The sequence below is a fragment of the Leucoraja erinacea genome, chromosome 11 (assembly GCF_028641065.1).
Source record: "Leucoraja erinacea ecotype New England chromosome 11, Leri_hhj_1, whole genome shotgun sequence".
Classification (NCBI taxonomy): Eukaryota; Metazoa; Chordata; class Chondrichthyes; order Rajiformes; family Rajidae; genus Leucoraja; species Leucoraja erinaceus.
In genome coordinates, this window is record NC_073387.1 from 20,145,428 (window position 1) to 20,155,929 (window position 10,502).

At 46.3% G+C, this 10,502-nt stretch overlaps 1 pseudogene; it reads right to left on the bottom strand.

Annotated features, from left to right (window-relative positions):
- Positions 1 to 5,750: 5,750 nt before the first annotated feature.
- Positions 5,751 to 5,922, bottom strand: LOC129701909 (U2 spliceosomal RNA; annotated as a pseudogene).
- Positions 5,923 to 10,502: the final 4,580 nt, after the last annotated feature.

A 10,502-nucleotide genomic window follows, 5' to 3' on the forward strand; every position in this document is an offset into this window, starting at 1 on the left:
GGGATCTCTCGCCGAGATCGCAAGTGTGTGATCTGTGAAGCTCCGTCCAGCGCGGTCTGTTGGCTTGGAAGCCGCGGTCTCCGGTAAGAAGGTCGTTCCTGGCACCCCAAGCCGCTGAGGGTTCTCCCGACGCCGGAGTACCATCACCCGGCGAGAACGGCCGGGAACATCGGGCCCCGTAACGGCCACTGTAGAGGCCTCAATAGGCCCGACACAGGGTGGACATGAGGATGGGGACTGGACTTTGTGCCTTTTTTTTGTGCGATGTTTTTATGTTTTAATGGTAAACTTCTTGAATGCTATTTTGTATTTTTATTAGTGTGCTGCAAGGACATCTGAATTTCCCCTGAATAAGGGCATTAATAAAGTAATCTCTATCTATCTATCTATCTATCTATCTATCTATCTATCTATCTATCTATCTATCTATCTATCTATCTATCTATCTAATGACGTCACGCGCTCCAGACGGCTGTGCGGACGCATGATGACGCGCACGACCGCCGCGCGTCAGTCACTACCGGCCTGCCACGTATATGACTGCCAAGTGGGTCAGGCCCTTTACGATGATGGATGTTCATGTTAAAATGTGTTTTGTGTGTTCCATTGCCTTTTATTTATATGCCTGACTTGGCAAATGAAATTCCTCGTATGTTGCAAAACATACTTGGCTAATAAAGTGTGATTGTGTGATTGTGATTATAAACCAGTGTTTGTAGTTCCTTCCTATCACAGGGGTAAAATAAATGTAGGTTCAAATATAGGTCAAAACAAGCTTGACTCTCTCCAGATTCTGAATGTACGGTTCATATATTGCATTAAATGAGGCCACAGGGAATTGAATGAGGATTAGGAAAAACAAGAATGGATTTGTATAGCGCCTGTAGACATTGCCAGTACACCTTAAGGGACTTTTCATTCACTCAACTACTAAAGTTGTCACTTTTATGGAGGCAAAGTTAATTTGATTAACATTGACATTTGTTTAGTAAATGAGATTGTGTTGGTTAGTGATGTGATTTATTTGATTAGAGCGTTTGAAGGCACTGGACCTGTGCTCGCCAAAGTTTAGAAGGATGCGAGGAGACCACTTTGAAACTTAGCCGAATAATGAAAGGCCTGGATAGAGTGGATGTGGAGAGGTTGTTTCCATGAGTGGGAGAGTATAGGCCATAGCCTCCGAATAAAAGGATGTACCTTTGGAAAGGAGATGTGGAGGAATTTATTTAGTCAGAGGATAGTGAATCCGTGAAATTCATTGCCATAGATGGCTGTGGAGGCCTAGAACAGGTGCCAAGGGCTATGGGGAGAAGGCAGGAAAATGGGATTAGGATGCTGAGATCAGTCATGATTGTATGGCGGAGTAGACCTGATCGGCCGAATGGCCTAATTCTACTAAAACGTGAACTTATGAAGCTTGAAAGGATTCACAAAAAGTTTTGTATTATTTAGTGAAATATTTTTTGGTTTGTCATGATCAAGCACCGGTCCCTGGTGCTGTAAGGCAGCAACACTACTGCTGCACCATTGTACCACCCTAGTATAGTTAGTATAGTTCAATAGTTACTTTATTGTCACATACACCTAGATACAATGAAATGATTTATTTTGTATACAATCCAGTAAAATCATCTATATAACTAAAAGTCTCATCTTGACCACTTCCAGCCTGCACCGTATATTGATTTTAGAAAAATCGCTACCATATATCACTATAATTTTTGGCCATCTTACGCACCATCCTCCTCTGCTGAGGCAGCCCCGAGGATGTTCGCGATCGATGAAAAATATGAGTATTTAAAAAATCTTGAGATCAGCTGATTGGTCCCTTCGCCTGCCAATCACCACGATGAAGGTAACGTCCCTTCTGGGAGGGGCAGGACTATAAAACCCCAGAAGCCTGGACGTAAGTCAGTCACTCTGGAAGATTGCGAGGGAGAGTCCAAAACTGTGACTCTAAGCTGTGAATCAACTGAATTGTGAGTCTGCAATGTACTAGCAATAAATGATTTGTTAGCCCTTAATGACAATGCAGTGAGTTGTTTGGCAATTTGGTGGCTTGCACTCTGCTTGAAATGCTATGAAATAGTAAGATTAAACGAGAACTTACCAGTTTGAAGTTTGATCTGTATTTTATGAGGAGTTACGATGAGGGATTTCGTGAAGAACCCCGCTTCCACGCATGCGTGTCATTCTTCAAAGCAGCGGTGTGAGGTCACAGGAACCTATAATGATCTAACATAGTAAGATTATCAAAGAGATACCAGTTTTTGATATGATCATAAGAGGGTGGGAGCGGAGGGCACGAAATCCCTCATCGTAACTCCTCATAAAATACAGATCAAACTTCAAACTGGTAAGTTCTCGTTTAATCTTACTATTTTACTTCGGAGTCACGTGAGTGACTTCGTGAAGATTTCAAAGCTCTGTGACCTCATGCCGTGGAACGAGTCCATGCTTCACAACTGCCTTGGGTATTGGGAGAGAGCATCATTAGTAATTTTAAAACACAATTATACAAAGAGTTGTGTGGTATAATGAAAAAATTATATAACATTTTTTAAAATTTGAGAATCATAGCCCTGTAACCTTTCGGGCAATTATTTTGTTGGACATAAAATGTCTTCTTAATACAAATGATGGCTCCAAAATTTAACTGGTTTATTATAAAAACCTGTGGAAAACCCCTTTTTGAATGACCATCCTGCCATTCTGAGGATTTGGTCTGTGGGTACCTGTACAAATTTTTGCTGCGGATGTTGCTGCAGCCCTGGTGGAATGAGAGTTAAAACATTAGTGTCATTTTTAGGACCTATTTGAGCCACCTAATATAGTTTGAGTCGTGACCCTTTCATGCGGTTTCTTTTAAGAGATAAACAACTCCATTTTCTGACCTCGAATGTTCTTAGTATATTCCATATATTGTTAGATGTGTCTTGCTATACACCGTCGTTTGCCATATGGGTGTTCCATAAATTCAAACACTTGACCTGAGGAAACCCGATCTGTTTTCTTTTATTAAATCCTGTATGACAACACCAGTTTCTCGGTGAGATGATCAGGGAGTCCAGGCTCAGTTTGCTTAATGGCTGGACTTGTTGTGCGGTAAATAACACCATGAGCATAACCATCTTCCTGGTCTGTTACTGAAGTGACAACGCTGTTATGAGCTACAAGCTCCTCAGCATGTTGAGAAAACGACACCCACGTCCCAGATTTCGGAGTACCTGGTTTTCTTACCAGGGGTGCGTTCCCACCGCGTGCCGCTCCGTTCCTTGTGATAGGTAATTGGAGAGTGCACTTGTGTCACTATTGATGGCACTGTAGCTCCATCGATTATCATAATGGAGGCTTGTAAAAATTCCGATACGGCCAGAATGTTCTTGGCCTTTTGGTCGAGGTTGTTGTCCAAGCAGTATATGCCCCATTTCTTGATGTCCAAAGGTACTGCTTCCATGTTGACAGTCTTAGTGCAGATGAGATGAGATTCATCGTCCTGTCTGACAGCCCAATGCCGTGCAGTGGGTCTTTAGCCTCTATAAATCCATAATCCATAGTCTTATGGCATGGATGACAGCCTCCAGTCACTGGAAAATTAATAATTTTTTGGCTATGTTCAATAGGGAACATGGTTCTAAACCATCCCCTGTATGACCGAATACCATGATTTAGAAGGTCAGTCGGAACTCTGAGAATTCCAGATGCCGAGTGTAGTTGAATTATCCCTAGTACCCCATTGATGGTGGCCGAACGGGGGGAAAAACATCACCCTATGGCTTTGTTACATAACAATGTCAAGCTGGTTTTAGAATTTTAGTAAATAATATTGGAGCTAATGATTGCCCCTATTGTAAGCTCTATTGCCAAAGTTCCTCTTTTGAGTCAATGCCTGCCATATAGAAAACCCGCAGCTGACACCAAGTCTTATCAAGAAAAAAGAGTATCCATCTTAAAATGAATATCTAGAACAAATGTGTTTAGGGTTAAAATCAATGATAATCCTGCAACCCTACTCTATTTATTTTTAATAAATATGTTTGATACAATTCTAATGTTCCATGAAAAGTATGCTCAATCACATCTTTTGTGTACAATTTTTGTAGACCATGTGGGTTTTAGATTGTTTGGTTTATGTAAGGACAAAATGCCCTTCTGGTGTATGTTGTACTGTGGTTATTGGAATGAGTAAATCTTATCAGATAACCCTGAATACTGCTGAGATTATATGAATCTGTAGTGATTATATACCATACATAACTGTAGTGTTGTAACCTCCCCTACCATCATAGGTCCCTATTTTGAACAGAAGAAAACCCCACCCACCTACCTCCATGGTTACCGGTGGTTGTGTTATTTCCTTGGTTTATTTGACAAAGGAGGTTCTGGTTTGATATCTCTTGTTCGGGGTTGTGTGGGAGGTTGAGGTTCCCGCATCTTCCAGGGTGGCCGCCCTGGCCATACCCTAAAAAAGGATCCTGCGGGTTATTGATTTCTAGCACTGCCACTGGTATGAGCCACATTATTTATGGTGTTGCCTGTGGCCGGTATCATGCTCCAAAATAGGCCCTTGCGCTGGCCTTGATGAGCCCCAGTGTCTTGGCTTTGTCCACTCACGGTTCTTTGTTTGCAAATGGTAGCATTTTTTGGGGTCCCAGTGCTGGCTGAATGGCTGCCTTCCATGTGTAGTTCAGATCATATTGCATATTACTAAACAGAGCTAGTGCGTCTAGATGGTCTTTGGTTACCTACATTTAGTCCAGGGTGCGAGTGTATTCTATGATGCCTTCCGTCAATCCCTTTAAGGTTCTCTGGATCTTGAGGTCCTGGTTCCTGATGTTCGTCCCCATATGCTGCCAAATGCATTGGTTTACACTGGGCACCCGTAATGCCTCACCGTTGCCAGGTGGCAGATGTCTGGCCAGTGTCTATAAATGTTTTCCCTGTTGGCGTTTGTGGCCAGACATATAGTAATACTATTGCCATCCTGGATCCAAGTCTACCCATGTTTGACTTGGCTAAAGTAATCAGCCACCATGTCCAGCAGAGTCCCTGCTGTGTTAGGATCATGGGATGCTGTATTACCAGGCTCTGGCCCATCAGGGTCCTGCCTACTCTTTTTTATAGAGTTAGAGATCTCTAGGGTCCCGCACGGGGTACCCATGTGGGGCTTAACTGCTGCCCACTTGTCTTTTGTTCTGCGGACCCCTCTTGCAAGTCAACCCAGAACTGACCCACAGTGCTCCCCTCTGATGGGGTAGAAGCATTGTGCAGCCCTCAAAGAGGTACTGCTGTGGGTTATCACGTTGGAGCAAGGCTCCATACACCGCTTCTTCCCGCTCCAGCCCTCTCGGGCGCTGGTTGCCGGCGGTTTTATGCAAAGTCGGACCCTTCTCAGTCCACTACCTTGTTTGATTTGTGTCTAGCCTACCGCTCGGTCACATGGATCTGGCCGGTGCGGGGCCGACACTACGGTTGATCCAAGTGCCGCTGGCTGCTGCTGGCTGCCCGCTGTTCCATGGTCCTCCTTCTCCAGTTTTGTCCTTCCTTCCGTGGAGTGGATATGGCCGGTGTGGAGGATAACTGGCACAGCTGATTCCATCTATTCCTTTAACCCGGCTCCAACGCTCTCAGCGCTCCTGGCTGCTCCTTTATCTTAGACCCGTGGGACCCACCCCCGTACTGACGGTACTGGTCCCTTGCGGTCGTTGCAGCCGGTCAACCCCACTCTAATGCCCTCAATTCTGGGCACTCCTACTTATATGGTCCTTAGCTAAGGAACATATAAGACATTAAAACTGATGATAACAGCTATTATAGATTTTATTTAATATATGGTCCCTAGATAAGGGACGTATCAGATATTAAACTGATAAGAACAGATACTACACCTGGTCACTCACATACTGGTCCCTTGTAGTAGATTGCAGCCAGTCAACTGCCAAGTCCTTTGCTGCTGAAAATGAATTTTCTCACCGTGCTGGAGCGAAGTTGGGCACAGGTGTTTTCCTCCTCCGGGAATCGATGTGCCCATGCTGCTCCTGCCGTTGCCAGCTCCTGCCGTTGCCAGCTCCTGCCGTTGCCAGTTCCTGCCGCAACCTGCGCTCCTGCAGCTGTCAGTGCTCCTGCAGCTGCCCGTACTCCTGCAGCTGCCCGTACTCCTGCCGCTGCCCGTACTCCTGCAGCTGCCGGCAGCCGCTGCTGCCGACTGCCGCCGCTCCTCCGCGGTTCACCCGCCGGCCTTCTGCAGCTTACATGGACCCGGTCCATGTCTGCACCTAGAAGGTAAGTTGAAGGAAACGCAGGGTCTCTTACCTGCTGTTCCCGACTTTCCTTCTCCCGCTGGTGACCGTCGTTCCCTCCGTTGCGGGTTGGAGCCGCTCGGACCAAACCCCGGTGTTCACGGGCCTGGTCCTTCGCGGCAGTTCCGCAGCCGGTAACCCCGGCTGTTCCTATAGATCCCCTGGCCCTTACCTTGTGAAGAAGGTTTTCAGCCCGGACGTCCCGTTCCGACTCCATAAGTGCCGCTGCACTCGCTGAGCGTTTCGAGCCCCGGTACCGCTGGTCCGAGCTGTCTGTCCCGCAGCCTCTGTGCTGGCTGCTACCGACTGGTCCCAAGTCAGTCTCGCTTGAGACTGGCATACGGGACCTCTTTACTTTGCTTCCCGCCCGGCCGAGAGGTGAATTTTGCCGGTGCGGGAGCAAAGTCGGGCTCAGGTTGTTCCCCTCCAGGGAACTCGTGCTGTTGCTGCTGCCGGCTGCTCGCCCTCCACGGGTCTCCCCGCCGGCTTTCCGCAGCCACCTAAAAGTAAGTAGTAAAAGAGGGAAAACGCAGAGTCTCTTACCTGCTGTTCCCGACTTTCAAATTCTCCCGCTTGGGGAACGCCGTTCCCCTCTGTGTGACTCGTTGCAATGCGTGTAGCGATATGACACGCATGCGTGGAAGCGGGGTTCTTCACGAAGTCACTCACGTGACTCCGAAGTAAAATTGAATGTGGTGGTCTTCACTCTGCTTGAAATGCTATGAAATGATATGCGTTGGTCTGCCCTCTGCTTGAAATGCTATGAAAGTGAATGCAGTGGCCCGCACTCTGATTGATATCCTATGAAAGTGAATGTGGTGGCTTGAACTCTGCTTGAAAGCTATGAAAGTTAATGCGGTGGCCTGCACTCTGTGTGAAATGCCATGAAACTGGACACGGTGGCCTGCACTCTGTGTGAAATGCCATGAAATTGGACGCGATGGCCTGCATTCTGCTTGAAATGACATTAAACTGGATGCGGTGCCCTGCACTCTGCTTGAAATGCTATGAAATTGAATGTGGTGGCCTGCACTCTGCTTTAAATGCTCTGAAATTGAATGCGGTGGCCTGCACTCTACTTGAAATCCTCTGTAATTGAATGTGGTGGCCTGCACACTGCTTGAAATGCTATGAGACTGGACATGGTGGTCTGCACTCTGCTCGAAATGTCATGAAACTGGACATGGTGGCCTGCACTCTGCTTGAAATGCTATGAAACTGAACGTGACGGCCTGCACTCTGCTTGAAATGCTCTGAAATTGAATGTGGTGCCTGCGCTCTGCTTGAAATGCTATGAAACTGAATTTGTTGCTCCGCACTCTGCTTGAAATGCTATGAAATCTAATTTGTTGGCCTGCACACTGCTTGAAATGCTATTAAATCAAATTTGGTGGCCTGCACTCTGCTTGAAATGAAATTTCAAGGAAGAACCGTGAGTGAACTGTCAGCCCCACCAGGTCTGGGAGACTGATCTGCCAGCCCACCAATCCTGAGTAACTGAGCTACCAGCCCACCAGCCCTGAGTGACTGTTCTGCCAGCTTACCAGGCCTGAGTGACTGAGCTGCCAGCCCAAGAATCCATTCGCCCCACAATGTCCATACTAGCCCTCTGGTAACCAGTCCCTTTGGCCCACTAGCGCCCCATCCCACTGACCACCAATTCCAATATTGGTGGAGAGGTGGAATTTTGCGTTGAGGGACCAGCCCTCCCATGTGAACATGGGCCGCAACAGGCCCACTTAGTCTAGTATTATATATAAGCACCATCATACATAAGTAAAAAAGTGTAATAATTTTTATAGAATACGAGACTAAGTGGGACCCATTGGGTCCCACGGGAGGGCTGGTCCGCAAAGGCAATATTCCACCTCTCGACCAATTCCAATATTGGTGGCCAGTGGGCGGGGGAGAGGGGGGGGGGGGGCTTTCTGGAGCGCTAGTATGGGTATTGTGGGCTGAAGGGGCTGGTTTCCAGAGGGCTAGTATGGACATTATGGGCCAAATGCATTCTTGGGGTGACAGCTCAGTCACTCAAGCCTGATGGGTTGGCAGCTCACTCACAGCTGGTGGGCAAGCAGTTGACGCACGGCTATTTCTTGAAATTCCATTTCAAGCAGGGTGCAAGGCTACCAAATTCAAGTGCAGTTTCATACCACTTCAAGCTGTGTGCAAGGCCACCAAATTCAGGTGCAGTTTCCTATCACTTCAAGCAGGGTGCAAGGCCACCGAATTCAAGTGCAGTTTCCTACCACTTCTAGCAGGGTGCAGTGCCACCAAAATCGTGCAGTTTCATACCATTTCAAGCAGGGTGCAAGACAACCACATTCAAAGGCCATAAGAGCTAGCAGCTCGCTCATCAAAACTGATGGCTTACGATCTCCCAGACCATCCATATGTAGCAGCCAAGCCACCCGATCACGGCGACTGAGCCCGAAGCTTCAATGCTTGAGGCCCTCATATTTGCCAAAAGCAGGTGGGTTCTGCAGGAAAGGCAGCAACCACGTATAGGTCTCCTGGCTGAGCGCACCCACCATATAGAAATAGCAAGTAGCATCAGCAATGATCTGGGCCTCGGTGTGTGCAAACCACACATGAGGCTGTACCACCCAGAAAACGGGCAGTTTCAGTGCAACCGCATTCTGCTGAGCGGGCAGGGCATTGAGGTTCTTGGCAGCGTTCATGTTGAGAAGAAATCCGAAAAACGTTCAGATCGACAGGGTCACCAATGTAGCGAGGCCAGACAGGTTGAGCAAAGTGATTTCCATTTATTAATAAAAACGAAACAAAACTCGTGAAGTTCGCGTGTCTGACTGAAGTAACAATAATAGCTCCGGTTCCTAGGACTGATAATAGCTGAATAATAGCTCCGAGCACTGACTGACTAACACACCGTAGAAAAGTCCGCGAACAAACGCCCGTGGTCACGTGACAGAACTGACCAATGATGAGGGTGCTGACCTTCCAACCCTACCACTAGGTGCCGCTACATTATATTCTTTACACTTAATCTGGGATTGTAATACTTTACTGAACTGCATGCAAAAAGAAGAATTTCACTGTACCTTGGTTCATGTTAAAATGAAGACCCATTGAACCATTGTTTCTACTAAACAGTTCCTTATATCCATCCATACAATTTCAATAGTTCCTTGTATCCATCCATACAATTTCACTAGTTTGATCAATCACAGTGGACATCTACAAAACAGTAGTTTTGTTACCTAAATTTTACAAGACTTATCATGCAGCTTTGGAACATTAGTTAATCTACAAATTACATGGCACACAGTCTGGTTTCACCAAGATCCAACTCCGCAAAGCAACCCCCTCTGTATAAATACCACTTTCACTCAAGCACATTTGTGGTTCATGGAGATAGCACTGAGGGAGCTGTTCTGTATTAACAAGCCAAGATTATACATTGAAATGAATTCCTGACAGCAGCGTGGCATGAAAAGCATTTGAGCAGGCTTGTTAATCTTCAAACGCTTATTTCATGGACTGAACATCCTTTGCTGAAACTTCCCGTTGATTTATCTCACTGCTTCATCCTTTCAGAAGCAAATCTCTTGTGCAGATTTGAATCAAAACACAAGTATCTGCCATATGAAATCTGTAAAATAAAACTGTCCAGTTCTTGTAAGGTGGAAGGTGCACTGTAGTATTTGGGAAAAACGGATGACAGTGTATCATGCAAAAGGTTCATGAATAAATCCTCAATTGTGCTATTTTAATTAGGTTTTTGTTAATTTCCAAAGCAACAACTTTTTTTGTAGGTACACAAAAATGCTGGAGAAACTCAGCGGGTGCAGCAGCATCTATGGAGCGAAGTTGTTCGAAGCAAAGAAGAACAAAGAGGAGGTCATTTGGCCCTTCAAGCCTTCCATCCCATTGTGATCAGACCCTGGGGCTGAACTGAGGACACAGAGGACCGCCGACTGCAAGGGGGAAGTCGCCGAGTCGGCCCCTCTCACATTCTCATCAAGAGTCAAGAGTCAATTTAATTGTCATTTGGACCCCTAGAGGTCCAAACGAAATGCCGTTTCTGCAGCCATACATTACACACAAATAGACCCAGACACAACATAATTACAATTTTACGTAAACATCCATCACATAGCTGTGATGGAAGGCCAAAAAAAACTTACACCTCTGTACGGTGAGTCCACATCTTCCTGCACTCTAAAGGATAAAGTCCAAGCC